At 50.3% G+C, this 25,715-nt stretch overlaps 50 non-coding genes across 50 annotated transcripts; 45 read left to right on the plus strand and 5 right to left on the minus strand.

Annotated features, from left to right (window-relative positions):
- Positions 1–269: 269 nt before the first annotated feature.
- Positions 270–341, minus strand: trnad-guc (transfer RNA aspartic acid (anticodon GUC)). Its single transcript has one exon. It is a non-coding gene; the product is annotated as a tRNA-Asp (tRNA).
- Positions 342–620: 279 nt separating this feature from the next.
- On the plus strand, positions 621–693 carry trnav-cac (transfer RNA valine (anticodon CAC)). The gene has a single exon. It is a non-coding gene; the product is annotated as a tRNA-Val (tRNA).
- A 302-nt stretch (positions 694–995) lies between these two features.
- trnav-aac (transfer RNA valine (anticodon AAC)) lies at positions 996–1,068 on the plus strand. Its single transcript has one exon. It is a non-coding gene; the product is annotated as a tRNA-Val (tRNA).
- Positions 1,069–2,096: 1,028 nt separating this feature from the next.
- On the minus strand, positions 2,097–2,168 carry trnad-guc (transfer RNA aspartic acid (anticodon GUC)). The gene has a single exon. It is a non-coding gene; the product is annotated as a tRNA-Asp (tRNA).
- A 279-nt stretch (positions 2,169–2,447) lies between these two features.
- Positions 2,448–2,520, plus strand: trnav-cac (transfer RNA valine (anticodon CAC)). Its single transcript has one exon. It is a non-coding gene; the product is annotated as a tRNA-Val (tRNA).
- A 302-nt stretch (positions 2,521–2,822) lies between these two features.
- trnav-aac (transfer RNA valine (anticodon AAC)) lies at positions 2,823–2,895 on the plus strand. Its single transcript has one exon. It is a non-coding gene; the product is annotated as a tRNA-Val (tRNA).
- Positions 2,896–3,197: 302 nt separating this feature from the next.
- On the minus strand, positions 3,198–3,269 carry trnad-guc (transfer RNA aspartic acid (anticodon GUC)). Its single transcript has one exon. It is a non-coding gene; the product is annotated as a tRNA-Asp (tRNA).
- Positions 3,270–3,548: 279 nt separating this feature from the next.
- trnav-cac (transfer RNA valine (anticodon CAC)) lies at positions 3,549–3,621 on the plus strand. Its single transcript has one exon. It is a non-coding gene; the product is annotated as a tRNA-Val (tRNA).
- A 302-nt stretch (positions 3,622–3,923) lies between these two features.
- On the plus strand, positions 3,924–3,996 carry trnav-aac (transfer RNA valine (anticodon AAC)). The gene has a single exon. It is a non-coding gene; the product is annotated as a tRNA-Val (tRNA).
- Positions 3,997–4,298: 302 nt separating this feature from the next.
- trnad-guc (transfer RNA aspartic acid (anticodon GUC)) lies at positions 4,299–4,370 on the minus strand. Its single transcript has one exon. It is a non-coding gene; the product is annotated as a tRNA-Asp (tRNA).
- A 279-nt stretch (positions 4,371–4,649) lies between these two features.
- On the plus strand, positions 4,650–4,722 carry trnav-cac (transfer RNA valine (anticodon CAC)). The gene has a single exon. It is a non-coding gene; the product is annotated as a tRNA-Val (tRNA).
- A 302-nt stretch (positions 4,723–5,024) lies between these two features.
- Positions 5,025–5,097, plus strand: trnav-aac (transfer RNA valine (anticodon AAC)). The gene has a single exon. It is a non-coding gene; the product is annotated as a tRNA-Val (tRNA).
- A 302-nt stretch (positions 5,098–5,399) lies between these two features.
- trnad-guc (transfer RNA aspartic acid (anticodon GUC)) lies at positions 5,400–5,471 on the minus strand. The gene has a single exon. It is a non-coding gene; the product is annotated as a tRNA-Asp (tRNA).
- A 279-nt stretch (positions 5,472–5,750) lies between these two features.
- trnav-cac (transfer RNA valine (anticodon CAC)) lies at positions 5,751–5,823 on the plus strand. Its single transcript has one exon. It is a non-coding gene; the product is annotated as a tRNA-Val (tRNA).
- A 302-nt stretch (positions 5,824–6,125) lies between these two features.
- trnav-aac (transfer RNA valine (anticodon AAC)) lies at positions 6,126–6,198 on the plus strand. Its single transcript has one exon. It is a non-coding gene; the product is annotated as a tRNA-Val (tRNA).
- A 637-nt stretch (positions 6,199–6,835) lies between these two features.
- On the plus strand, positions 6,836–6,908 carry trnav-cac (transfer RNA valine (anticodon CAC)). The gene has a single exon. It is a non-coding gene; the product is annotated as a tRNA-Val (tRNA).
- A 302-nt stretch (positions 6,909–7,210) lies between these two features.
- trnav-aac (transfer RNA valine (anticodon AAC)) lies at positions 7,211–7,283 on the plus strand. The gene has a single exon. It is a non-coding gene; the product is annotated as a tRNA-Val (tRNA).
- Positions 7,284–7,936: 653 nt separating this feature from the next.
- On the plus strand, positions 7,937–8,009 carry trnav-cac (transfer RNA valine (anticodon CAC)). Its single transcript has one exon. It is a non-coding gene; the product is annotated as a tRNA-Val (tRNA).
- Positions 8,010–8,311: 302 nt separating this feature from the next.
- Positions 8,312–8,384, plus strand: trnav-aac (transfer RNA valine (anticodon AAC)). Its single transcript has one exon. It is a non-coding gene; the product is annotated as a tRNA-Val (tRNA).
- A 653-nt stretch (positions 8,385–9,037) lies between these two features.
- trnav-cac (transfer RNA valine (anticodon CAC)) lies at positions 9,038–9,110 on the plus strand. The gene has a single exon. It is a non-coding gene; the product is annotated as a tRNA-Val (tRNA).
- A 302-nt stretch (positions 9,111–9,412) lies between these two features.
- Positions 9,413–9,485, plus strand: trnav-aac (transfer RNA valine (anticodon AAC)). The gene has a single exon. It is a non-coding gene; the product is annotated as a tRNA-Val (tRNA).
- A 653-nt stretch (positions 9,486–10,138) lies between these two features.
- On the plus strand, positions 10,139–10,211 carry trnav-cac (transfer RNA valine (anticodon CAC)). The gene has a single exon. It is a non-coding gene; the product is annotated as a tRNA-Val (tRNA).
- Positions 10,212–10,513: 302 nt separating this feature from the next.
- Positions 10,514–10,586, plus strand: trnav-aac (transfer RNA valine (anticodon AAC)). Its single transcript has one exon. It is a non-coding gene; the product is annotated as a tRNA-Val (tRNA).
- A 653-nt stretch (positions 10,587–11,239) lies between these two features.
- trnav-cac (transfer RNA valine (anticodon CAC)) lies at positions 11,240–11,312 on the plus strand. Its single transcript has one exon. It is a non-coding gene; the product is annotated as a tRNA-Val (tRNA).
- A 302-nt stretch (positions 11,313–11,614) lies between these two features.
- trnav-aac (transfer RNA valine (anticodon AAC)) lies at positions 11,615–11,687 on the plus strand. The gene has a single exon. It is a non-coding gene; the product is annotated as a tRNA-Val (tRNA).
- A 637-nt stretch (positions 11,688–12,324) lies between these two features.
- On the plus strand, positions 12,325–12,397 carry trnav-cac (transfer RNA valine (anticodon CAC)). Its single transcript has one exon. It is a non-coding gene; the product is annotated as a tRNA-Val (tRNA).
- A 302-nt stretch (positions 12,398–12,699) lies between these two features.
- Positions 12,700–12,772, plus strand: trnav-gac (transfer RNA valine (anticodon GAC)). Its single transcript has one exon. It is a non-coding gene; the product is annotated as a tRNA-Val (tRNA).
- Positions 12,773–13,425: 653 nt separating this feature from the next.
- Positions 13,426–13,498, plus strand: trnav-cac (transfer RNA valine (anticodon CAC)). The gene has a single exon. It is a non-coding gene; the product is annotated as a tRNA-Val (tRNA).
- A 302-nt stretch (positions 13,499–13,800) lies between these two features.
- Positions 13,801–13,873, plus strand: trnav-aac (transfer RNA valine (anticodon AAC)). Its single transcript has one exon. It is a non-coding gene; the product is annotated as a tRNA-Val (tRNA).
- A 653-nt stretch (positions 13,874–14,526) lies between these two features.
- On the plus strand, positions 14,527–14,599 carry trnav-cac (transfer RNA valine (anticodon CAC)). The gene has a single exon. It is a non-coding gene; the product is annotated as a tRNA-Val (tRNA).
- Positions 14,600–14,901: 302 nt separating this feature from the next.
- trnav-aac (transfer RNA valine (anticodon AAC)) lies at positions 14,902–14,974 on the plus strand. Its single transcript has one exon. It is a non-coding gene; the product is annotated as a tRNA-Val (tRNA).
- A 653-nt stretch (positions 14,975–15,627) lies between these two features.
- On the plus strand, positions 15,628–15,700 carry trnav-cac (transfer RNA valine (anticodon CAC)). Its single transcript has one exon. It is a non-coding gene; the product is annotated as a tRNA-Val (tRNA).
- A 302-nt stretch (positions 15,701–16,002) lies between these two features.
- trnav-aac (transfer RNA valine (anticodon AAC)) lies at positions 16,003–16,075 on the plus strand. Its single transcript has one exon. It is a non-coding gene; the product is annotated as a tRNA-Val (tRNA).
- A 653-nt stretch (positions 16,076–16,728) lies between these two features.
- On the plus strand, positions 16,729–16,801 carry trnav-cac (transfer RNA valine (anticodon CAC)). The gene has a single exon. It is a non-coding gene; the product is annotated as a tRNA-Val (tRNA).
- A 302-nt stretch (positions 16,802–17,103) lies between these two features.
- On the plus strand, positions 17,104–17,176 carry trnav-aac (transfer RNA valine (anticodon AAC)). The gene has a single exon. It is a non-coding gene; the product is annotated as a tRNA-Val (tRNA).
- Positions 17,177–17,813: 637 nt separating this feature from the next.
- On the plus strand, positions 17,814–17,886 carry trnav-cac (transfer RNA valine (anticodon CAC)). The gene has a single exon. It is a non-coding gene; the product is annotated as a tRNA-Val (tRNA).
- Positions 17,887–18,188: 302 nt separating this feature from the next.
- On the plus strand, positions 18,189–18,261 carry trnav-gac (transfer RNA valine (anticodon GAC)). Its single transcript has one exon. It is a non-coding gene; the product is annotated as a tRNA-Val (tRNA).
- A 637-nt stretch (positions 18,262–18,898) lies between these two features.
- Positions 18,899–18,971, plus strand: trnav-cac (transfer RNA valine (anticodon CAC)). The gene has a single exon. It is a non-coding gene; the product is annotated as a tRNA-Val (tRNA).
- A 302-nt stretch (positions 18,972–19,273) lies between these two features.
- trnav-aac (transfer RNA valine (anticodon AAC)) lies at positions 19,274–19,346 on the plus strand. Its single transcript has one exon. It is a non-coding gene; the product is annotated as a tRNA-Val (tRNA).
- Positions 19,347–19,999: 653 nt separating this feature from the next.
- On the plus strand, positions 20,000–20,072 carry trnav-cac (transfer RNA valine (anticodon CAC)). The gene has a single exon. It is a non-coding gene; the product is annotated as a tRNA-Val (tRNA).
- Positions 20,073–20,374: 302 nt separating this feature from the next.
- On the plus strand, positions 20,375–20,447 carry trnav-aac (transfer RNA valine (anticodon AAC)). The gene has a single exon. It is a non-coding gene; the product is annotated as a tRNA-Val (tRNA).
- Positions 20,448–21,100: 653 nt separating this feature from the next.
- Positions 21,101–21,173, plus strand: trnav-cac (transfer RNA valine (anticodon CAC)). Its single transcript has one exon. It is a non-coding gene; the product is annotated as a tRNA-Val (tRNA).
- Positions 21,174–21,475: 302 nt separating this feature from the next.
- On the plus strand, positions 21,476–21,548 carry trnav-aac (transfer RNA valine (anticodon AAC)). The gene has a single exon. It is a non-coding gene; the product is annotated as a tRNA-Val (tRNA).
- A 653-nt stretch (positions 21,549–22,201) lies between these two features.
- On the plus strand, positions 22,202–22,274 carry trnav-cac (transfer RNA valine (anticodon CAC)). The gene has a single exon. It is a non-coding gene; the product is annotated as a tRNA-Val (tRNA).
- A 302-nt stretch (positions 22,275–22,576) lies between these two features.
- Positions 22,577–22,649, plus strand: trnav-aac (transfer RNA valine (anticodon AAC)). Its single transcript has one exon. It is a non-coding gene; the product is annotated as a tRNA-Val (tRNA).
- A 653-nt stretch (positions 22,650–23,302) lies between these two features.
- Positions 23,303–23,375, plus strand: trnav-cac (transfer RNA valine (anticodon CAC)). The gene has a single exon. It is a non-coding gene; the product is annotated as a tRNA-Val (tRNA).
- A 302-nt stretch (positions 23,376–23,677) lies between these two features.
- trnav-aac (transfer RNA valine (anticodon AAC)) lies at positions 23,678–23,750 on the plus strand. Its single transcript has one exon. It is a non-coding gene; the product is annotated as a tRNA-Val (tRNA).
- Positions 23,751–24,403: 653 nt separating this feature from the next.
- On the plus strand, positions 24,404–24,476 carry trnav-cac (transfer RNA valine (anticodon CAC)). The gene has a single exon. It is a non-coding gene; the product is annotated as a tRNA-Val (tRNA).
- Positions 24,477–24,778: 302 nt separating this feature from the next.
- On the plus strand, positions 24,779–24,851 carry trnav-aac (transfer RNA valine (anticodon AAC)). The gene has a single exon. It is a non-coding gene; the product is annotated as a tRNA-Val (tRNA).
- A 653-nt stretch (positions 24,852–25,504) lies between these two features.
- Positions 25,505–25,577, plus strand: trnav-cac (transfer RNA valine (anticodon CAC)). The gene has a single exon. It is a non-coding gene; the product is annotated as a tRNA-Val (tRNA).
- The last annotated feature ends 138 nt before the right edge of the window (positions 25,578–25,715 follow it).

Below are 25,715 nucleotides of genomic sequence, written 5' to 3' on the forward strand. Positions count from 1 at the left end.
TGGCATCGTGGGAGCAACCCCGCGTCAAACACCAGAAAACAGTGCGTGGTTGACGGCACAAAGAAGTCACCATCCTGAACATGTCTGATAACTATGTACTACTGACCATTTGGGGGTTCAGCCCATGACTTTATTTCTGTAGGAGATCGATGCAGGTGGATATCCTGGCTTCATTGCCCTGTTTTGCAAGGAGGAGCATGCACGATGTCGAGGATGCGTCGCTTTGGTCTTTCCCGGTAAATTATCCGCAGCTGCTTGAAAAGTCAACTCTCCCCGTCGGGGAATCGAACCCCGGTCTTCCGCGTGACAGGCGGAGATACTGTCCACTATACTAACGAGGACTGCTGCATGGATGAGTTATGGCACGTCAACGGGCCGGCAGAGCGGTTCTGACGTCGACGGGGAACGTTCCCGTAGTTATGGAGACATTGGGATGAAGAAGTCAAATGTCAACCTCCTGGTGGGGGCTGTAGGTAAAAAAAGGCAGAGGATCACCACAGCCGTCGGAATACATCGCCTGCGAAAAACCATGAACGCCCGTAGCAGGTGAGGACCCGTCTGCAGGTCAGTGTGCACATATGTTTTAACTGGGCCTCTTGGACGGCGACAAGCCTTTCACGGTTTCCGTAGTGTAGTGGTTATCACGTTCGCCTCACACGCGAAAGGTCCCCGGTTCGAAACCGGGCGGAAACACTTGTAATTTTGTCTTCACTCTGAGTAATGGAATCAAACTGTGCTGTCTCACATGACTGGTAATTAGGGCGCATCGACCAAAAGGTTTGTGCCCCACATCATCTGAGAACTTGCTATGTTTTCAAATGATGAACTATGTCTTCTTTTGAATTGCTTTTTGTTTGTGACCGTCACTTAACATTGCGCAAAAACAGGTAGGATGTCTTGTATTTGAAATGTTTGGATATCGTCAGGCAATTGAAATCATGTCAGGAGGTCAAGTGCCTCAGGCCACCCACGCGGGTGACAGGGAGCTTTTCACAGTTTCCGTAGTGTAGTGGTTATCACGTTCGCCTAACACGCGAAAGGTCCCCGGTTCGAAACCGGGCGGAAACACTTGTTTGTTTGGTGCTCACCCTGAGTCATTAATGGGATCGTGGGAGCAACCCCGCGTCAAACACCAGAAAACAGTGCGTGGTTGACGGCACAAAGAAGTCACCATCCTGAACATGTCTGATAACTATGTACTACTGACCATTTGGGGGTTCAGCCCATGACTTTATTTCTGTAGGAGATCGATGCAGGTGGATATCCTGGCTTCATTGCCCTGTTTGGCAAGGAGGAGCATGCACGATGTCGAGGATGCGTCGCTTTGGTCTTTCCCGGTAAATTATCCGCAGCTGCTTGAAAACTCAACTCTCCCCGTCAGGGAATCGAACCCCGGTCTTCCGCGTGACAGGCGGAGATACTGTCCACTATACTAACGAGGACTGCTGCATGGATGAGTTATGGCACGTCAACGGGCCGGCAGAGCGGTTCTGACGTCGACGGGGAACGTTCCCGTAGTTATGGAGACATTGGGATGAAGAAGTCAAATGTCAACCTCCTGGTGGGGGCTGTAGGTAAAAAAAGGCAGAGGATCACCACAGCCGTCGGAATACATCGCCTGCGAAAAACCATGAACGCCCGTAGCAGGTGAGGACCCGTCTGCAGGTCAGTGTGCACAGATGTTTTAAGTGGGCCTCTTGGACGGCGACAAGCCTTTCACAGTTTCCGTAGTGTAGTGGTTATCACGTTCGCCTAACACACGAAAGGTCCCCGGTTCGAAACCGGGCGGAAACACTTGTTTGTTTGGTGCTCACCCTGAGTCATTAATGGGATCGTGGGAGCAACCCCGCGTCAAACACCAGAAAACAGTGCGTGGTTGACGGCACAAAGAAGTCACCATCCTGAACATGTCTGATAACTATGTACTACTGACCATTTGGGGGTTCAGCCCATGACTTTATTTCTGTAGGAGATCGATGCAGGTGGATATCCTGGCTTCATTGCCCTGTTTGGCAAGGAGGAGCATGCACGATGTCGAGGATGCGTCGCTTTGGTCTTTCCCGGTAAATTATCCGCAGCTGCTTGAAAACTCAACTCTCCCCGTCGGGGAATCGAACCCCGGTCTTCCGCGTGACAGGCGGAGATACTGTCCACTATACTAACGAGGACTGCTGCATGGATGAGTTATGGCACGTCAACGGGCCGGCAGAGCGGTTCTGACGTCGACGGGGAACGTTCCCGTAGTTATGGAGAATTGGGATGAAGAAGTCAAATGTCAACCTCCTGGTGGGGGCTGTAGGTAAAAAAAGGCAGAGGATCACCACAGCCGTCTGAATACATCGCCTGCCAAAAAACCATGAACACCCGTAGCAGGTGAGGACCCATCTGCAGGTCAGTGTGCACAGATGTTTTAAGTGGGCCTCTTGGCCGGCGAAAAGCCTTTCACGGTTTCCGTAGTGTAGTGGTTATCACGTTCGCCTCACACGCGAAAGGTCCCCGGTTCGAAACCGGGCGGAAACACTTGTAATTCTGTCTTCACTCTGAGTAATGGAATCAAACTGTGCTGTCTCACATGACTGGTAATTAGGGCGCATCGACCAAAAGGTTTGTGCCCCACATCATCTGAGAACTTGCTATGTTTTCAAATGATGAACTATGTATTCTTTTGAATTGCTTTTTGTTTGTGACCGTCACTTAACATTGTGCAAAAACAGGTAGGATGTCTTGTATTTCAAATGTTTGGATATCGTCAGGCAATTGAAATCATGTCAGGAGGTCAAGTGCCTCAGGCCACCCACGCGGGTGACAGGGAGCTTTTCACAGTTTCCGTAGTGTAGTGGTTATCACGTTCGCCTAACACGCGAAAGGTCCCCGGTTCGAAACCGGGCGGAAACACTTGTTTGTTTGGTGCTCACCCTGAGTCATTAATGGGATCGTGGGAGCAACCCCGCGTCAAACACCAGAAAACAGTGCGTGGTTGACGGCACAAAGAAGTCACCATCCTGAACATGTCTGATAACTATGTACTACTGACCATTTGGGGGTTCAGCCCATGACTTTATTTCTGTAGGAGATCGATGCAGGTGGATATCCTGGCTTCATTGCCCTGTTTGGCAAGGAGGAGCATGCACGATGTCGAGGATGCGTCGCTTTGGTCTTTCCCGGTAAATTATCCGCAGCTGCTTGAAAACTCAACTCTCCCCGTCGGGGAATCGAACCCCGGTCTTCCGCGTGACAGGCGGAGATACTGTCCACTATACTAACGAGGACTGCTGCATGGATGAGTTATGGCACGTCAACGGGCCGGCAGAGCGGTTCTGACGTCGACGGGGAACGTTCCCGTAGTTATGGAGACATTGGGATGAAGAAGTCAAATGTCAACCTCCTGGTGGGGGCTGTAGGTAAAAAAAGGCAGAGGATCACCACAGCCGTCGGAATACATCGCCTGCGAAAAACCATGAACGCCCGTAGCAGGTGAGGACCCGTCTGCAGGTCAGTGTGCACAGATGTTTTAAGTGGGCCTCTTGGACGGCGACAAGCCTTTCACGGTTTCCGTAGTGTAGTGGTTATCACGTTCGCCTCACACGCGAAAGGTCCCCGGTTCGAAACCGGGCGGAAACACTTGTAATTTTGTCTTCACTCTGAGTAATGGAATCAAACTGTGCTGTCTCACATGACTGGTAATTAGGGCGCATCGACCAAAAGGTTTGTGCCCCACATCATCTGAGAACTTGCTATGTTTTCAAATGATGAACTATGTCTTCTTTTGAATTGCTTTTTGTTTGTGACCGTCACTTCACATTGCGCAAAAACAGGTAGGATGTCTTGTATTTCAAATGTTTGGATATCGTCAGGCAATTGAAATCATGTCAGGAGGTCAAGTGCCTCAGGCCACCCACGCGGGTGACAGGGAGCTTTTCACAGTTTCCGTAGTGTAGTGGTTATCACGTTCGCCTAACACGCGAAAGGTCCCCGGTTCGAAACCGGGCGGAAACACTTGTTTGTTTGGTGCTCACCCTGAGTCATTAATGGGATCGTGGGAGCAACCCCGCGTCAAACACCAGAAAACAGTGCGTGGTTGACGGCACAAAGAAGTCACCATCCTGAACATGTCTGATAACTATGTACTACTGACCATTTGGGGGTTCAGCCCATGACTTTATTTCTGTAGGAGATCGATGCAGGTGGATATCCTGGCTTCATTGCCCTGTTTGGCAAGGAGGAGCATGCACGATGTCGAGGATGCGTCGCTTTGGTCTTTCCCGGTAAATTATCCGCAGCTGCTTGAAAACTCAACTCTCCCCGTCGGGGAATCGAACCCCGGTCTTCCGCGTGACAGGCGGAGATACTGTCCACTATACTAACGAGGACTGCTGCACGGAATAGTTATGGCACGTCAACGGGCCGGCAGAGCGGTTCTGACGTCGACGGGGAACGTTCCCGTAGTTATGGAGACATTGGGATGAAGAAGTCAAATGTCAACCTCCTGGTGGGGGCTGTAGGTAAAAAAAGGCAGAGGATCACCACAGCCGTCGGAATACATCGCCTGCGAAAAACCATGAACGCCCGTAGCAGGTGAGGACCCGTCTGCAGGTCAGTGTGCACAGATGTTTTAAGTGGGCCTCTTGGACGGCGACAAGCCTTTCACGGTTTCCGTAGTGTAGTGATTATCACGTTCGCCTCACACGCGAAAGGTCCCCGGTTCGAAACCGGGCGGAAACACTTGTAATTTTGTCTTCACTCTGAGTAATGGAATCAAACTGTGCTGTCTCACATGACTGGTAATTAGGGCGCATCGACCAAAAGGTTTGTGCCCCACATCATCTGAGAACTTGCTATGTTTTCAAATGATGAACTATGTCTTCTTTTGAATTGCTTTTTGTTTGTGACCGTCACTTAACATTGCGCAAAAACAGGTAGGATGTCTTGTATTTGAAATGTTTGGATATCGTCAGGCAATTGAAATCATGTCAGGAGGTCAAGTGCCTCAGGCCACCCACGCGGGTGACAGGGAGCTTTTCACAGTTTCCGTAGTGTAGTGGTTATCACGTTCGCCTAACACGCGAAAGGTCCCCGGTTCGAAACCGGGCGGAAACACTTGTTTGTTTGGTGCTCACCCTGAGTCATTAATGGGATCGTGGGAGCAACCCCGCGTCAAACACCAGAAAACAGTGCGTGGTTGACGGCACAAAGAAGTCACCATCCTGAACATGTCTGATAACTATGTACTACTGACCATTTGGGGGTTCAGCCCATGACTTTATTTCTGTAGGAGATCGATGCAGGTGGATATCCTGGCTTCATTGCCCTGTTTGGCAAGGAGGAGCATGCACGATGTCGAGGATGCGTCGCTTTGGTCTTTCCCGGTAAATTATCCGCAGCTGCTTGAAAACTCAACTCTCCCCGTCGGGGAATCGAACCCCGGTCTTCCGCGTGACAGGCGGAGATACTGTCCACTATACTAACGAGGACTGCTGCACGGAATAGTTATGGCACGTCAACGGGCCGGCAGAGCGGTTCTGACGTCGACGGGGAACGTTCCCGTAGTTATGGAGACATTGGGATGAAGAAGTCAAATGTCAACCTCCTGGTGGGGGCTGTAGGTAAAAAAAGGCAGAGGATCACCACAGCCGTCGGAATACATCGCCTGCGAAAAACCATGAACGCCCGTAGCAGGTGAGGACCCGTCTGCAGGTCAGTGTGCACAGATGTTTTAAGTGGGCCTCTTGGACGGCGACAAGCCTTTCACGGTTTCCGTAGTGTAGTGATTATCACGTTCGCCTCACACGCGAAAGGTCCCCGGTTCGAAACCGGGCGGAAACACTTGTAATTTTGTCTTCACTCTGAGTAATGGAATCAAACTGTGCTGTCTCACATGACTGGTAATTAGGGCGCATCGACCAAAAGGTTTGTGCCCCACATCATCTGAGAACTTGCTATGTTTACAAATGATGAACTATGTCTTCTTTTGAATTGCTTTTTGTTTGTGACCGTCACTTCACATTGCGCAAAAACAGGTAGGATGTCTTGTATTTGAAATGTTTGGATATCGTCAGGCAATTGAAATCATGTCAGGAGGTCAAGTGCCTCAGGCCACCCACGCGGGTGACAGGGAGCTTTTCACAGTTTCCGTAGTGTAGTGGTTATCACGTTCGCCTAACACGCGAAAGGTCCCCGGTTCGAAACCGGGCGGAAACACTTGTTTGTTTGGTGCTCACCCTGAGTCATTAATGGGATCGTGGGAGCAACCCCGCGTCAAACACCAGAAAACAGTGCGTGGTTGATGGCACAAAGAAGTCACCATCCTGAACATGTCTGATAACTATGTACTACTGACCATTTGGGGGTTCAGCCCATGACTTTATTTCTGTAGGAGATCGATGTAGGTGGATATCCTGGCTTCATTGCCCTGTTTGGCAAGGAAGAGCATGCGTCGCTTTGGTCTTTCCCGGTAAATTATCCGCAGCTGCTTGAAAACTCAACTCTCCCCGTCGGGGAATCGAACCCCGGTCTTCCGCGTGACAGGCGGAGATACTGTCCACTATACTAACGAGGACTGCTGCATGGATGAGTTATGGCACGTCAACGGGCCGGCAGAGCGGTTCTGACGTCGACGGGGAACGTTCCCGTAGTTATGGAGACATTGGGATGAAGAAGTCAAATGTCAACCTCCTGGTGGGGGCTGTAGGTAAAAAAAGGCAGAGGATCACCACAGCCGTCGGAATACATCGCCTGCGAAAAACCATGAACGCCCGTAGCAGGTGAGGACCCGTCTGCAGGTCGGTGTGCACAGATGTTTTAAGTGGGCCTCTTGGACGGCGACAAGCCTTTCACGGTTTCCGTAGTGTAGTGGTTATCACGTTCGCCTCACACGCGAAAGGTCCCCGGTTCGACACCGGGCAGAGACACTTGTAATTTTGTCTTCACTCTGAGTAATGGAATCAAACTGTGCTGTCTCACATGACTGGTAATTAGGGCGCATCGACCAAAAGGTTTGTGCCCCACATCATCTGAGAATTTGCTATGTTTTCAAATGATGAACTATGTCTTCTTTTGAATTGCTTTTTGTTTGTGACCGTCACTTAACATTGCGCAAAAACAGGTAGGATGATATGTAATTCAAATGTTTGGATATCGTCAGGCAATTGAAATCATGTCAGGAGGTCAAGTGCCTCAGGCCACCCACGCGGGTGACAGGGAGCTTTTCACAGTTTCCGTAGTGTAGTGGTTATCACGTTCGCCTAACACGCGAAAGGTCCCCGGTTCGAAACCGGGCGGAAACACTTGTTTGTTTGGTGCTCACCCTGAGTCATTAATGGGATCGTGGGAGCAACCCCGCGTCAAACACCAGAAAACAGTGCGTGGTTGACGGCACAAAGAAGTCACCATCCTGAACATGTCTGATAACTATGTACTACTGACCATTTGGGGGTTCAGCCCATGACTTTATTTCTGTAGGAGATCGATGCAGGTGGATATCCTGGCTTCATTGCCCTGTTTGGCAAGGAGGAGCATGCACGATGTCGAGGATGCGTCGCTTTGGTCTTTCCCGGTAAATTATCCGCAGCTGCTTGAAAACTCAACTCTCCCCGTCGGGGAATCGAACCCCGGTCTTCCGCGTGACAGGCGGAGATACTGTCCACTATACTAACGAGGAATGCTGCATGGATGAGTTATGGCACGTCAACGGGCCGGCAGAGCGGTTCTGACGTCGACGGGGAACGTTCCCGTAGTTATGGAGACATTGGGATGAAGAAGTCAAATGTCAACCTCCTGGTGGGGGCTATAGGTAAAAAAAGGCAGAGGATCACCACAGCCGTCGGAATACATCGCCTGCGAAATACCATGAACGCCCGTAGCAGGTGAGGACCCGTCTGCAGGTCAGTGTGCACAGATGTTTTAAGTGGGCCTCTTGGACGGCGACAAGCCTTTCACTGTTTCCGTAGTGTAGTGGTTATCACGTTCGCCTCACACGCGAAAGGTCCCCGGTTCGAAACCGGGCAGAGACACTTGTAATTTTGTCTTTACTCTGAGTAATGGAATCAAACTGTGCTGTCTCACATGACTGGTAATTAGGGCGCATCGACTAAAAGGTTTGTGCCCCACATCATCTGAGAATTTGCTATGTTTTCAAATGATGAACTATGTCTTCTTTTGAATTGCTTTTTGTTTGTGACCGTCACTTAACATTGCGCAAAAACAGGTAGGATGTCTTGTATTTCAAATGTTTGGATATCGTCAGGCAATTGAAATCATGTCAGGAGGTCAAGTGCCTCAGGCCACCCACGCGGGTGACAGGGAGCTTTTCACAGTTTCCGTAGTGTAGTGGTTATCACGTTCGCCTAACACGCGAAAGGTCCCCGGTTCGAAACCGGGCGGAAACACTTGTTTGTTTGGTGCTCACCCTGAGTCATTAATGGGATCGTGGGAGCAACCCCGCGTCAAACACCAGAAAACAGTGCGTGGTTGACGGCACAAAGAAGTCACCATCCTGAACATGTCTGATAACTATGTACTACTGACCATTTGGGGGTTCAGCCCATGACTTTATTTCTGTAGGAGATCGATGCAGGTGGATATCCTGGCTTCATTGCCCTGTTTGGCAAGGAGGAGCATGCACGATGTCGAGGATGCGTCGCTTTGGTCTTTCCCGGTAAATTATCCGCAGCTGCTTGAAAACTCAACTCTCCCCGTCGGGGAATCGAACCCCGGTCTTCCGCGTGACAGGCGGAGATACTGTCCACTATACTAACGAGGAATGCTGCACGGATGAGTTATGGCACGTCAACGGGCCGGCAGAGCGGTTCTGACGTCGACGGGGAACGTTCCCGTAGTTATGGAGACATTGGGATGAAGAAGTCAAATGTCAACCTCCTGGTGGGGGCTGTAGGTAAAAAAAGGCAGAGGATCACCACAGCCGTCGGAATACATCGCCTGCGAAAAACCATGAACGCCCGTAGCAGGTGAGGACCCGTCTGCAGGTCAGTGTGCACAGATGTTTTAAGTGGGCCTCTTGGACGGCGACAAGCCTTTCACGGTTTCCGTAGTGTAGTGGTTATCACGTTCGCCTCACACGCGAAAGGTCCCCGGTTCGAAACCGGGCAGAAACACTTGTAATTTTGTCTTCACTCTGAGTAATGGAATCAAACTGTGCTGTCTCACATGACTGGTAATTAGGGCGCATCGACCAAAAGGTTTGTGGCCCACATCATCTGAGAACTTGCTATGTTTTCAAATGATGAACTATGTCTTCTTTTGAATTGCTTTTTGTTTGTGACCGTCACTTAACATTGCGCAAAAACAGGTAGGATGTCTTGTATTTCAAATGTTTGGATATCGTCAGGCAATTGAAATCATGTCAGGAGGTCAAGTGCCTCAGGCCACCCACGCGGGTGACAGGGAGCTTTTCACAGTTTCCGTAGTGTAGTGGTTATCACGTTCGCCTAACACGCGAAAGGTCCCCGGTTCGAAACCGGGCGGAAACACTTGTTTGTTTGGTGCTCACCCTGAGTCATTAATGGGATCGTGGGAGCAACCCCGCGTCAAACACCAGAAAACAGTGCGTGGTTGACGGCACAAAGAAGTCACCATCCTGAACATGTCTGATAACTATGTACTACTGACCATTTGGGGGTTCAGCCCATGACTTTATTTCTGTAGGAGATCGATGCAGGTGGATATCCTGGCTTCATTGCCCTGTTTGGCAAGGAGGAGCATGCACGATGTCGAGGATGCGTCGCTTTGGTCTTTCCCGGTAAATTATCCGCAGCTGCTTGAAAACTCAACTCTCCCCGTCGGGGAATCGAACCCCGGTCTTCCGCGTGACAGGCGGAGATACTGTCCACTATACTAACGAGGACTGCTGCATGGATGAGTTATGGCACGTCAACGGGCCGGCAGAGCGGTTCTGACGTCGACGGGGAACGTTCCCGTAGTTATGGAGACATTGGGATGAAGAAGTCAAATGTCAACCTCCTGGTGGGGGCTGTAGGTAAAAAAAGGCAGAGGATCACCACAGCCGTCGGAATACATCGCCTGCGAAAAACCATGAACGCCCGTAGCAGGTGAGGACCCGTCTGCAGGTCAGTGTGCACAGATGTTTTAAGTGGGCCTCTTGGACGGCGACAAGCCTTTCACGGTTTCCGTAGTGTAGTGGTTATCACGTTCGCCTCACACGCGAAAGGTCCCCGGTTCGAAACCGGGCGGAAACACTTGCAATTTTGTCTTCACTCTGAGTAATGGAATCAAACTGTGCTGTCTCACATGACTGGTAATTAGGGCGCATCGACCAAAAGGTTTGTGCCCCACATCATCTGAGAACTTGCTATGTTTTCAAATGATGAACTATGTCTTCTTTTGAATTGCTTTTTGTTTGTGACCGTCACTTCACATTGCGCAAAAACAGGTAGGATGTCTTGTATTTGAAATGTTTGGATATCGTCAGGCAATTGAAATCATGTCAGGAGGTCAAGTGCCTCAGGCCACCCACGCGGGTGACAGGGAGCTTTTCACAGTTTCCGTAGTGTAGTGGTTATCACGTTCGCCTAACACGCGAAAGGTCCCCGGTTCGAAACCGGGCGGAAACACTTGTTTGTTTGGTGCTCACCCTGAGTCATTAATGGGATCGTGGGAGCAACCCCGCGTCAAACACCAGAAAACAGTGCGTGGTTGACGGCACAAAGAAGTCACCATCCTGAACATGTCTGATAACTATGTACTACTGACCATTTGGGGGTTCAGCCCATGACTTTATTTCTGTAGGAGATCGATGCAGGTGGATATCCTGGCTTCATTGCCCTGTTTGGCAAGGAGGAGCATGCACGATGTCGAGGATGCGTCGCTTTGGTCTTTCCCGGTAAATTATCCGCAGCTGCTTGAAAACTCAACTCTCCCCGTCGGGGAATCGAACCCCGGTCTTCCGCGTGACAGGCGGAGATACTGTCCACTATACTAACGAGGACTGCTGCACGGAATAGTTATGGCACGTCAACGGGCCGGCAGAGCGGTTCTGACGTCGACGGGGAACGTTCCCGTAGTTATGGAGACATTGGGATGAAGAAGTCAAATGTCAACCTCCTGGTGGGGGCTGTAGGTAAAAAAAGGCAGAGGATCACCACAGCCGTCGGAATACATCGCCTGCGAAAAACCATGAACGCCCGTAGCAGGTGAGGACCCGTCTGCAGGTCAGTGTGCACAGATGTTTTAAGTGGGCCTCTTGGACGGCGACAAGCCTTTCACGGTTTCCGTAGTGTAGTGATTATCACGTTCGCCTCACACGCGAAAGGTCCCCGGTTCGAAACCGGGCGGAAACACTTGTAATTTTGTCTTCACTCTGAGTAATGGAATCAAACTGTGCTGTCTCACATGACTGGTAATTAGGGCGCATCGACCAAAAGGTTTGTGCCCCACATCATCTGAGAACTTGCTATGTTTACAAATGATGAACTATGTCTTCTTTTGAATTGCTTTTTGTTTGTGACCGTCACTTCACATTGCGCAAAAACAGGTAGGATGTCTTGTATTTGAAATGTTTGGATATCGTCAGGCAATTGAAATCATGTCAGGAGGTCAAGTGCCTCAGGCCACCCACGCGGGTGACAGGGAGCTTTTCACAGTTTCCGTAGTGTAGTGGTTATCACGTTCGCCTAACACGCGAAAGGTCCCCGGTTCGAAACCGGGCGGAAACACTTGTTTGTTTGGTGCTCACCCTGAGTCATTAATGGGATCGTGGGAGCAACCCCGCGTCAAACACCAGAAAACAGTGCGTGGTTGATGGCACAAAGAAGTCACCATCCTGAACATGTCTGATAACTATGTACTACTGACCATTTGGGGGTTCAGCCCATGACTTTATTTCTGTAGGAGATCGATGTAGGTGGATATCCTGGCTTCATTGCCCTGTTTGGCAAGGAAGAGCATGCGTCGCTTTGGTCTTTCCCGGTAAATTATCCGCAGCTGCTTGAAAACTCAACTCTCCCCGTCGGGGAATCGAACCCCGGTCTTCCGCGTGACAGGCGGAGATACTGTCCACTATACTAACGAGGACTGCTGCATGGATGAGTTATGGCACGTCAACGGGCCGGCAGAGCGGTTCTGACGTCGACGGGGAACGTTCCCGTAGTTATGGAGACATTGGGATGAAGAAGTCAAATGTCAACCTCCTGGTGGGGGCTGTAGGTAAAAAAAGGCAGAGGATCACCACAGCCGTCGGAATACATCGCCTGCGAAAAACCATGAACGCCCGTAGCAGGTGAGGACCCGTCTGCAGGTCAGTGTGCACAGATGTTTTAAGTGGGCCTCTTGGACGGCGACAAGCCTTTCACGGTTTCCGTAGTGTAGTGGTTATCACGTTCGCCTCACACGCGAAAGGTCCCCGGTTCGAAACCGGGCGGAAACACTTGTAATTTTGTCTTCACTCTGAGTAATGGAATCAAACTGTGCTGTCTCACATGACTGGTAATTAGGGCGCATCGACCAAAAGGTTTGTGCCCCACATCATCTGAGAACTTGCTATGTTCTCAAATGATGAACTATGTCTTCTTTTGAATTGCTTTTTGTTTGTGACCGTCCCTTAACATTGCGCAAAAACAGGGATGATGTCTTGTATTTCAAATGTTTGGATATCGTCAGGCAATTGAAATCATGTCAGGAGGTCAAGTGCCTCAGGCCACCCACGCGGGTGACAGGGAGCTCTTCACAGTTTCCGTAGTGTAGTGGTTATCACGTTCGCCTGACACGCGAAAGGTCCCCGGTTCGAAACCGGGCGGAAACACTTGTTTGTTTGGTGCTCACCCTGAGTCATTAATGGGATTGTGGGAGCAACCCCGCGTCAAACACCAGAAAACAGTGCGTGGTTGACGGCACAAAGAAGTCACCATCCTGAACATGTCTGATAACTATGTACTACTGACCATTTGGGGGTTCAGCCCATGACTTTATTTCTGTAGGAGATCGATGCAGGTGGATATCCTGGCTTCATTGCCCTGTTTGGCAAGGAGGAGCATGCACGATGTCGAGGATGCGTCGCTTTGGTCTTTCCCGGTAAATTATCCGCAGCTGCTTGAAAACTCAACTCTCCCCGTCGGGGAATCGAACCCCGGTCTTCCGCGTGACAGGCGGAGATACTGTCCACTATACTAACGAGGAATGCTGCATGGATGAGTTATGGCACGTCAACGGGCCGGCAGAGCGGTTCTGACGTCGACGGGGAACGTTCCCGTAGTTATGGAGACATTGGGATGAAGAAGTCAAATGTCAACCTCCTGGTGGGGGCTATAGGTAAAAAAAGGCAGAGGATCACCACAGCCGTCGGAATACATCGCCTGCGAAATACCATGAACGCCCGTAGCAGGTGAGGACCCGTCTGCAGGTCAGTGTGCACAGATGTTTTAAGTGGGCCTCTTGGACGGCGACAAGCCTTTCACTGTTTCCGTAGTGTAGTGGTTATCACGTTCGCCTCACACGCGAAAGGTCCCCGGTTCGAAACCGGGCAGAGACACTTGTAATTTTGTCTTTACTCTGAGTAATGGAATCAAACTGTGCTGTCTCACATGACTGGTAATTAGGGCGCATCGACTAAAAGGTTTGTGCCCCACATCATCTGAGAATTTGCTATGTTTTCAAATGATGAACTATGTCTTCTTTTGAATTGCTTTTTGTTTGTGACCGTCACTTAACATTGCGCAAAAACAGGTAGGATGTCTTGTATTTCAAATGTTTGGATATCGTCAGGCAATTGAAATCATGTCAGGAGGTCAAGTGCCTCAGGCCACCCACGCGGGTGACAGGGAGCTTTTCACAGTTTCCGTAGTGTAGTGGTTATCACGTTCGCCTAACACGCGAAAGGTCCCCGGTTCGAAACCGGGCGGAAACACTTGTTTGTTTGGTGCTCACCCTGAGTCATTAATGGGATCGTGGGAGCAACCCCGCGTCAAACACCAGAAAACAGTGCGTGGTTGACGGCACAAAGAAGTCACCATCCTGAACATGTCTGATAACTATGTACTACTGACCATTTGGGGGTTCAGCCCATGACTTTATTTCTGTAGGAGATCGATGCAGGTGGATATCCTGGCTTCATTGCCCTGTTTGGCAAGGAGGAGCATGCACGATGTCGAGGATGCGTCGCTTTGGTCTTTCCCGGTAAATTATCCGCAGCTGCTTGAAAACTCAACTCTCCCCGTCGGGGAATCGAACCCCGGTCTTCCGCGTGACAGGCGGAGATACTGTCCACTATACTAACGAGGAATGCTGCACGGATGAGTTATGGCACGTCAACGGGCCGGCAGAGCGGTTCTGACGTCGACGGGGAACGTTCCCGTAGTTATGGAGACATTGGGATGAAGAAGTCAAATGTCAACCTCCTGGTGGGGGCTGTAGGTAAAAAAAGGCAGAGGATCACCACAGCCGTCGGAATACATCGCCTGCGAAAAACCATGAACGCCCGTAGCAGGTGAGGACCCGTCTGCAGGTCAGTGTGCACAGATGTTTTAAGTGGGCCTCTTGGACGGCGACAAGCCTTTCACGGTTTCCGTAGTGTAGTGGTTATCACGTTCGCCTCACACGCGAAAGGTCCCCGGTTCGAAACCGGGCAGAAACACTTGTAATTTTGTCTTCACTCTGAGTAATGGAATCAAACTGTGCTGTCTCACATGACTGGTAATTAGGGCGCATCGACCAAAAGGTTTGTGGCCCACATCATCTGAGAACTTGCTATGTTTTCAAATGATGAACTATGTCTTCTTTTGAATTGCTTTTTGTTTGTGACCGTCACTTAACATTGCGCAAAAACAGGTAGGATGTCTTGTATTTCAAATGTTTGGATATCGTCAGGCAATTGAAATCATGTCAGGAGGTCAAGTGCCTCAGGCCACCCACGCGGGTGACAGGGAGCTTTTCACAGTTTCCGTAGTGTAGTGGTTATCACGTTCGCCTAACACGCGAAAGGTCCCCGGTTCGAAACCGGGCGGAAACACTTGTTTGTTTGGTGCTCACCCTGAGTCATTAATGGGATCGTGGGAGCAACCCCGCGTCAAACACCAGAAAACAGTGCGTGGTTGACGGCACAAAGAAGTCACCATCCTGAACATGTCTGATAACTATGTACTACTGACCATTTGGGGGTTCAGCCCATGACTTTATTTCTGTAGGAGATCGATGCAGGTGGATATCCTGGCTTCATTGCCCTGTTTGGCAAGGAGGAGCATGCACGATGTCGAGGATGCGTCGCTTTGGTCTTTCCCGGTAAATTATCCGCAGCTGCTTGAAAACTCAACTCTCCCCGTCGGGGAATCGAACCCCGGTCTTCCGCGTGACAGGCGGAGATACTGTCCACTATACTAACGAGGACTGCTGCATGGATGAGTTATGGCACGTCAACGGGCCGGCAGAGCGGTTCTGACGTCGACGGGGAACGTTCCCGTAGTTATGGAGACATTGGGATGAAGAAGTCAAATGTCAACCTCCTGGTGGGGGCTGTAGGTAAAAAAAGGCAGAGGATCACCACAGCCGTCGGAATACATCGCCTGCGAAAAACCATGAACGCCCGTAGCAGGTGAGGACCCGTCTGCAGGTCAGTGTGCACAGATGTTTTAAGTGGGCCTCTTGGACGGCGACAAGCCTTTCACGGTTTCCGTAGTGTAGTGGTTATCACGTTCGCCTCACACGCGAAAGGTCCCCGGTTCGAAACCGGGCGGAAACACTTGCAATTTTGTCTTCACTCTGAGTAATGGAATCAAACTGTGCTGTCTCACATGACTGGTAATTAGGGCGCATCGACCAAAAGGTTTGTGCCCCACATCATCTGAGAACTTGCTATGTTTTCAAATGATGAACTATGTCTTCTTTTGAATTGCTTTTTGTTTGTGACCGTCACTTCACATTGCGCAAAAACAGGTAGGATGTCTTGTATTTGAAATGTTTGGATATCGTCAGGCAATTGAAATCATGTCAGGAGGTCAAGTGCCTCAGGCCACCCACGCGGGTGACAGGGAGCTTTTCACAGTTTCCGTAGTGTAGTGGTTATCACGTTCGCCTAACACGCGAAAGGTCCCCGGTTCGAAACCGGGCGGAAACACTTGTTTGTTTGGTGCTCACCCTGAGTCATTAATGGGATCGTGGGAGCAACCCCGCGTCAAACACCAGAAAACAGTGCGTGGTTGACGGCACAAAGAAGTCACCATCCTGAACATGTCTGATAACTATGTACTACTGACCATTTGGGGGTTCAGCCCATGACTTTATTTCTGTAGGAGATCGATGCAGGTGGATATCCTGGCTTCATTGCCCTGTTTGGCAAGGAGGAGCATGCACGATGTCGAGGATGCGTCGCTTTGGTCTTTCCCGGTAAATTATCCGCAGCTGCTTGAAAACTCAACTCTCCCCGTCGGGGAATCGAACCCCGGTCTTCCGCGTGACAGGCGGAGATACTGTCCACTATACTAACGAGGACTGCTGCACGGAATAGTTATGGCACGTCAACGGGCCGGCAGAGCGGTTCTGACGTCGACGGGGAACGTTCCCGTAGTTATGGAGACATTGGGATGAAGAAGTCAAATGTCAACCTCCTGGTGGGGGCTGTAGGTAAAAAAAGGCAGAGGATCACCACAGCCGTCGGAATACATCGCCTGCGAAAAACCATGAACGCCCGTAGCAGGTGAGGACCCGTCTGCAGGTCAGTGTGCACAGATGTTTTAAGTGGGCCTCTTGGACGGCGACAAGCCTTTCACGGTTTCCGTAGTGTAGTGATTATCACGTTCACCTCACACGCGAAAGGTCCCCGGTTCGAAACCGGGCGGAAACACTTGTAATTTTGTCTTCACTCTGAGTAATGGAATCAAACTGTGCTGTCTCACATGACTGGTAATTAGGGCGCATCGACCAAAAGGTTTGTGCCCCACATCATCTGAGAACTTGCTATGTTTACAAATGATGAACTATGTCTTCTTTTGAATTGCTTTTTGTTTGTGACCGTCACTTCACATTGCGCAAAAACAGGTAGGATGTCTTGTATTTGAAATGTTTGGATATCGTCAGGCAATTGAAATCATGTCAGGAGGTCAAGTGCCTCAGGCCACCCACGCGGGTGACAGGGAGCTTTTCACAGTTTCCGTAGTGTAGTGGTTATCACGTTCGCCTAACACGCGAAAGGTCCCCGGTTCGAAACCGGGCGGAAACACTTGTTTGTTTGGTGCTCACCCTGAGTCATTAATGGGATCGTGGGAGCAACCCCACGTCAAACACCAGAAAACAGTGCGTGGTTGATGGCACAAAGAAGTCACCATCCTGAACATGTCTGATAACTATGTACTACTGACCATTTGGGGGTTCAGCCCATGACTTTATTTCTGTAGGAGATCGATGTAGGTGGATATCCTGGCTTCATTGCCCTGTTTGGCAAGGAAGAGCATGCGTCGCTTTGGTCTTTCCCGGTAAATTATCCGCAGCTGCTTGAAAACTCAACTCTCCCCGTCGGGGAATCGAACCCCGGTCTTCCGCGTGACAGGCGGAGATACTGTCCACTATACTAACGAGGACTGCTGCATGGATGAGTTATGGCACGTCAACGGGCCGGCAGAGCGGTTCTGACGTCGACGGGGAACGTTCCCGTAGTTATGGAGACATTGGGATGAAGAAGTCAAATGTCAACCTCCTGGTGGGGGCTGTAGGTAAAAAAAGGCAGAGGATCACCACAGCCGTCGGAATACATCGCCTGCGAAAAACCATGAACGCCCGTAGCAGGTGAGGACCCGTCTGCAGGTCAGTGTGCACAGATGTTTTAAGTGGGCCTCTTGGACGGCGACAAGCCTTTCACGGTTTCCGTAGTGTAGTGGTTATCACGTTCGCCTCACACGCGAAAGGTCCCCGGTTCGAAACCGGGCGGAAACACTTGTAATTTTGTCTTCACTCTGAGTAATGGAATCAAACTGTGCTGTCTCACATGACTGGTAATTAGGGCGCATCGACCAAAAGGTTTGTGCCCCACATCATCTGAGAACTTGCTATGTTCTCAAATGATGAACTATGTCTTCTTTTGAATTGCTTTTTGTTTGTGACCGTCCCTTAACATTGCGCAAAAACAGGGATGATGTCTTGTATTTCAAATGTTTGGATATCGTCAGGCAATTGAAATCATGTCAGGAGGTCAAGTGCCTCAGGCCACCCACGCGGGTGACAGGGAGCTCTTCACAGTTTCCGTAGTGTAGTGGTTATCACGTTCGCCTGACACGCGAAAGGTCCCCGGTTCGAAACCGGGCGGAAACACTTGTTTGTTTGGTGCTCACCCTGAGTCATTAATGGGATTGTGGGAGCAACCCCGCGTCAAACACCAGAAAACAGTGCGTGGTTGACGGCACAAAGAAGTCACCATCCTGAACATGTCTGATAACTATGTACTACTGACCATTTGGGGGTTCAGCCCATGACTTTATTTCTGTAGGAGATCGATGCAGGTGGATATCCTGGCTTCATTGCCCTGTTTGGCAAGGAGGAGCATGCGTCGCTTTGGTCTTTCCCGGTAAATTATCCGCAGCTGCTTGAAAACTCAACTCTCCCCGTCGGGGAATCGAACCCCGGTCTTCCGCGTGACAGGCGGAGATACTGTCCACTATACTAACGAGGACTGCTGCATGGATGAGTTATGGCACGTCAACGGGCCGGCAGAGCGGTTCTGACGTCGACGGGGAACGTTCCCGTAGTTATAGAGACATTGGGATGAAGAAGTCAAATGTCAACCTCCTGGTGGGGGCTGTAGGTAAAAAAAGGCAGAGGATCACCACAGCCGTCGGAATACATCGCCTGCGAAATACCATGAACGCCCGTAGCAGGTGAGGACCCGTCTGCAGGTCAGTGTGCACAGATGTTTTAAGTCGGCCTCTTGGACGGCGACAAGCCTTTCAAGGTTTCCGTAGTGTAGTGGTTATCACGTTCGCCTCACACGCGAAAGGTCCCCGGTTCGAAACCGGGCGGAAACACTTGTAATTTTGTGTTCACTCTGAGTAATGGAATCAAACTGTGCTGTCTCACATGACTGGTAATTAGGGCGCATCGACCAAAAGGTTTGGGCCCCACATCATCTGAGAACTTGCTATGTTTTCAAATGATGAACTATGTCTTCTTTTGAATTGCTTTTTGTTTGTGACCGTCACTTAACATTGCGCAAAAACAGGTAGGATGTCTTGTATTTCAAATGTTTGGATATCGTCAGGCAACTGAAATCATGTCAGGAGGTGAAGTGCCTCAGGCCACCCACGCGGGTGACAGGGAGCTTTTCACAGTTTCCGTAGTGTAGTGGTTATCACGTTCGCCTAACACGCGAAAGGTCCCCGGTTCGAAACCGGGCGGAAACACTTGTTTGTTTGGTGCTCACCCTGAGTCATTAATGGCATCGTGGAAGCAACCCCGCGTCAAACACCAGAAAACAGTGCGTGGTTGACGGCACAAAGAACTCACCATCCTGAACATGTCTGATAACTATGTACTACTGACCATTTGGTGGTTCAGCCCATGACTTTATTTCTGTAGGAGATCGATGCAGGTGGATATCCTGGCTTCATTGCCCTGTTTGGCAAGGAGGAGCATGCACGATGTCGAGGATGCGTCGCTTTGGTCTTTCCCGGTAAATTATCCGCAGCTGCTTGAAAACTCAACTCTCCCCGTCGGGGAATCGAACCCCGGTCTTCCGCGTGACAGGCGGAGATACTGTCCACTATACTAACGAGGACTGCTGCATGGATGAGTTATGGCACGTCAACGGGCCGGCAGAGCGGTTCTGACGTCGACGGGGAACGTTCCCGTAGTTATGGAGACATTGGGATGAAGAAGTCAAATGTCAACCTCCTGGTGGGGGCTGTAGGTAAAAAAAGGCAGAGGATCACCACAGCCGTCGGAATACATCGCCTGCGAAAAACCATGAACGCCCGTAGCAGGTGAGGACCCGTCTGCAGGTCGGTGTGCACAGATGTTTTAAGTGGGCCTCTTGGACGGCGACAAGCCTTTCACGGTTTCCGTAGTGTAGTGGTTATCACGTTCGCCTCACACGCGAAAGGTCCCCGGTTCGACACCGGGCAGAGACACTTGTAATTTTGTGTTCACTCTGAGTAATGGAATCAAACTGTGCTGTCTCACATGACTGGTAATTAGGGCGCATCGACCAAAAGGTTTGGGCCCCACATCGTCTGAGAACTTGCTATGATTTCAAATGATGAACTATGTCTTCTTTTGAATTGCTTTTTGTTTGTGACCGTCACTTAACATTGCGCAAAAACAGGTAGGATGTCTTGTATTTCAAATGTTTGGATATCGTCAGGCAACTGAAATCATGTCAGGAGGTGAAGTGCCTCAGGCCACCCACGCGGGTGACAGGGAGCTTTTCACAGTTTCCGTAGTGTAGTGGTTATCACGTTCGCCTAACACGCGAAAGGTCCCCGGTTCGAAACCGGGCGGAAACACTTGTTTGTTTGGTGCTCACCCTGAGTCATTAATGGCATCGTGGAAGCAACCCCGCGTCAAACACCAGAAAACAGTGCGTGGTTGACGGCACAAAGAACTCACCATCCTGAACATGTCTGATAACTATGTACTACTGACCATTTGGTGGTTCAGCCCATGACTTTATTTCTGTAGGAGATCGATGCAGGTGGATATCCTGGCTTCATTGCCCTGTTTGGCAAGGAGGAGCATGCACGATGTCGAGGATGCGTCGCTTTGGTCTTTCCCGGTAAATTATCCGCAGCTGCTTGAAAACTCAACTCTCCCCGTCGGGGAATCGAACCCCGGTCTTCCGCGTGACAGGCGGAGATACTGTCCACTATACTAACGAGGACTGCTGCATGGATGAGTTATGGCACGTCAACGGGCCGGCAGAGCGGTTCTGACGTCGACGGGGAACGTTCCCGTAGTTATGGAGACATTGGGATGAAGAAGTCAAATGTCAACCTCCTGGTGGGGGCTGTAGGTAAAAAAAGGCAGAGGATCACCACAGCCGTCGGAATACATCGCCTGCGAAAAACCATGAACGCCCGTAGCAGGTGAGGACCCGTCTGCAGGTCGGTGTGCACAGATGTTTTAAGTGGGCCTCTTGGACGGCGACAAGCCTTTCACGGTTTCCGTAGTGTAGTGGTTATCACGTTCGCCTCACACGCGAAAGGTCCCCGGTTCGACACCGGGCAGAGACACTTGTAATTTTGTCTTCACTCTGAGTAATGGAATCAAACTGTGCTGTCTCACATGACTGGTAATTAGGGCGCATCGACCAAAAGGTTTGTGCCCCACATCATCTGAGAATTTGCTATGTTTTCAAATGATGAACTATGTCTTCTTTTGAATTGCTTTTTGTTTGTGACCGTCACTTAACATTGCGCAAAAACAGGTAGGATGATATGTAATTCAAATGTTTGGATATCGTCAGGCAATTGAAATCATGTCAGGAGGTCAAGTGCCTCAGGCCACCCACGCGGGTGACAGGGAGCTTTTCACAGTTTCCGTAGTGTAGTGGTTATCACGTTCGCCTAACACGCGAAAGGTCCCCGGTTCGAAACCGGGCGGAAACACTTGTTTGTTTGGTGCTCACCCTGAGTCATTAATGGGATCGTGGGAGCAACCCCGCGTCAAACACCAGAAAACAGTGCGTGGTTGACGGCACAAAGAAGTCACCATCCTGAACATGTCTGATAACTATGTACTACTGACCATTTGGGGGTTCAGCCCATGACTTTATTTCTGTAGGAGATCGATGCAGGTGGATATCCTGGCTTCATTGCCCTGTTTGGCAAGGAGGAGCATGCACGATGTCGAGGATGCGTCGCTTTGGTCTTTCCCGGTAAATTATCCGCAGCTGCTTGAAAACTCAACTCTCCCCGTCGGGGAATCGAACCCCGGTCTTCCGCGTGACAGGCGGAGATACTGTCCACTATACTAACGAGGAATGCTGCATGGATGAGTTATGGCACGTCAACGGGCCGGCAGAGCGGTTCTGACGTCGACGGGGAACGTTCCCGTAGTTATGGAGACATTGGGATGAAGAAGTCAAATGTCAACCTCCTGGTGGGGGCTATAGGTAAAAAAAGGCAGAGGATCACCACAGCCGTCGGAATACATCGCCTGCGAAATACCATGAACGCCCGTAGCAGGTGAGGACCCGTCTGCAGGTCAGTGTGCACAGATGTTTTAAGTGGGCCTCTTGGACGGCGACAAGCCTTTCACTGTTTCCGTAGTGTAGTGGTTATCACGTTCGCCTCACACGCGAAAGGTCCCCGGTTCGAAACCGGGCAGAGACACTTGTAATTTTGTCTTTACTCTGAGTAATGGAATCAAACTGTGCTGTCTCACATGACTGGTAATTAGGGCGCATCGACTAAAAGGTTTGTGCCCCACATCATCTGAGAATTTGCTATGTTTTCAAATGATGAACTATGTCTTCTTTTGAATTGCTTTTTGTTTGTGACCGTCACTTAACATTGCGCAAAAACAGGTAGGATGTCTTGTATTTCAAATGTTTGGATATCGTCAGGCAATTGAAATCATGTCAGGAGGTCAAGTGCCTCAGGCCACCCACGCGGGTGACAGGGAGCTTTTCACAGTTTCCGTAGTGTAGTGGTTATCACGTTCGCCTAACACGCGAAAGGTCCCCGGTTCGAAACCGGGCGGAAACACTTGTTTGTTTGGTGCTCACCCTGAGTCATTAATGGGATCGTGGGAGCAACCCCGCGTCAAACACCAGAAAACAGTGCGTGGTTGACGGCACAAAGAAGTCACCATCCTGAACATGTCTGATAACTATGTACTACTGACCATTTGGGGGTTCAGCCCATGACTTTATTTCTGTAGGAGATCGATGCAGGTGGATATCCTGGCTTCATTGCCCTGTTTGGCAAGGAGGAGCATGCACGATGTCGAGGATGCGTCGCTTTGGTCTTTCCCGGTAAATTATCCGCAGCTGCTTGAAAACTCAACTCTCCCCGTCGGGGAATCGAACCCCGGTCTTCCGCGTGACAGGCGGAGATACTGTCCACTATACTAACGAGGAATGCTGCACGGATGAGTTATGGCACGTCAACGGGCCGGCAGAGCGGTTCTGACGTCGACGGGGAACGTTCCCGTAGTTATGGAGACATTGGGATGAAGAAGTCAAATGTCAACCTCCTGGTGGGGGCTGTAGGTAAAAAAAGGCAGAGGATCACCACAGCCGTCGGAATACATCGCCTGCGAAAAACCATGAACGCCCGTAGCAGGTGAGGACCCGTCTGCAGGTCAGTGTGCACAGATGTTTTAAGTGGGCCTCTTGGACGGCGACAAGCCTTTCACGGTTTCCGTAGTGTAGTGGTTATCACGTTCGCCTCACACGCGAAAGGTCCCCGGTTCGAAACCGGGCAGAAACACTTGTAATTTTGTCTTCACTCTGAGTAATGGAATCAAACTGTGCTGTCTCACATGACTGGTAATTAGGGCGCATCGACCAAAAGGTTTGTGGCCCACATCATCTGAGAACTTGCTATGTTTTCAAATGATGAACTATGTCTTCTTTTGAATTGCTTTTTGTTTGTGACCGTCACTTAACATTGCGCAAAAACAGGTAGGATGTCTTGTATTTCAAATGTTTGGATATCGTCAGGCAATTGAAATCATGTCAGGAGGTCAAGTGCCTCAGGCCACCCACGCGGGTGACAGGGAGCTTTTCACAGTTTCCGTAGTGTAGTGGTTATCACGTTCGCCTAACACGCGAAAGGTCCCCGGTTCGAAACCGGGCGGAAACACTTGTTTGTTTGGTGCTCACCCTGAGTCATTAATGGGATCGTGGGAGCAACCCCGCGTCAAACACCAGAAAACAGTGCGTGGTTGACGGCACAAAGAAGTCACCATCCTGAACATGTCTGATAACTATGTACTACTGACCATTTGGGGGTTCAGCCCATGACTTTATTTCTGTAGGAGATCGATGCAGGTGGATATCCTGGCTTCATTGCCCTGTTTGGCAAGGAGGAGCATGCACGATGTCGAGGATGCGTCGCTTTGGTCTTTCCCGGTAAATTATCCGCAGCTGCTTGAAAACTCAACTCTCCCCGTCGGGGAATCGAACCCCGGTCTTCCGCGTGACAGGCGGAGATACTGTCCACTATACTAACGAGGACTGCTGCATGGATGAGTTATGGCACGTCAACGGGCCGGCAGAGCGGTTCTGACGTCGACGGGGAACGTTCCCGTAGTTATGGAGACATTGGGATGAAGAAGTCAAATGTCAACCTCCTGGTGGGGGCTGTAGGTAAAAAAAGGCAGAGGATCACCACAGCCGTCGGAATACATCGCCTGCGAAAAACCATGAACGCCCGTAGCAGGTGAGGACCCGTCTGCAGGTCAGTGTGCACAGATGTTTTAAGTGGGCCTCTTGGACGGCGACAAGCCTTTCACGGTTTCCGTAGTGTAGTGGTTATCACGTTCGCCTCACACGCGAAAGGTCCCCGGTTCGAAACCGGGCGGAAACACTTGTAATTTTGTCTTCACTCTGAGTAATGGAATCAAACTGTGCTGTCTCACATGACTGGTAATTAGGGCGCATCGACCAAAAGGTTTGTGCCCCACATCATCTGAGAACTTGCTATGTTTTCAAATGATGAACTATGTCTTCTTTTGAATTGCTTTTTGTTTGTGACCGTCACTTCACATTGCGCAAAAACAGGTAGGATGTCTTGTATTTGAAATGTTTGGATATCGTCAGGCAATTGAAATCATGTCAGGAGGTCAAGTGCCTCAGGCCACCCACGCGGGTGACAGGGAGCTTTTCACAGTTTCCGTAGTGTAGTGGTTATCACGTTCGCCTAACACGCGAAAGGTCCCCGGTTCGAAACCGGGCGGAAACACTTGTTTGTTTGGTGCTCACCCTGAGTCATTAATGGGATCGTGGGAGCAACCCCGCGTCAAACACCAGAAAACAGTGCGTGGTTGACGGCACAAAGAAGTCACCATCCTGAACATGTCTGATAACTATGTACTACTGACCATTTGGGGGTTCAGCCCATGACTTTATTTCTGTAGGAGATCGATGCAGGTGGATATCCTGGCTTCATTGCCCTGTTTGGCAAGGAGGAGCATGCACGATGTCGAGGATGCGTCGCTTTGGTCTTTCCCGGTAAATTATCCGCAGCTGCTTGAAAACTCAACTCTCCCCGTCGGGGAATCGAACCCCGGTCTTCCGCGTGACAGGCGGAGATACTGTCCACTATACTAACGAGGACTGCTGCACGGAATAGTTATGGCACGTCAACGGGCCGGCAGAGCGGTTCTGACGTCGACGGGGAACGTTCCCGTAGTTATGGAGACATTGGGATGAAGAAGTCAAATGTCAACCTCCTGGTGGGGGCTGTAGGTAAAAAAAGGCAGAGGATCACCACAGCCGTCGGAATACATCGCCTGCGAAAAACCATGAACGCCCGTAGCAGGTGAGGACCCGTCTGCAGGTCAGTGTGCACAGATGTTTTAAGTGGGCCTCTTGGACGGCGACAAGCCTTTCACGGTTTCCGTAGTGTAGTGATTATCACGTTCGCCTCACACGCGAAAGGTCCCCGGTTCGAAACCGGGCGGAAACACTTGTAATTTTGTCTTCACTCTGAGTAATGGAATCAAACTGTGCTGTCTCACATGACTGGTAATTAGGGCGCATCGACCAAAAGGTTTGTGCCCCACATCATCTGAGAACTTGCTATGTTTACAAATGATGAACTATG

This window comes from Scomber scombrus, chromosome 17 (assembly GCF_963691925.1).
Source record: "Scomber scombrus chromosome 17, fScoSco1.1, whole genome shotgun sequence".
Lineage (NCBI taxonomy): Eukaryota > Metazoa > Chordata > Actinopteri > Scombriformes > Scombridae > Scomber > Scomber scombrus.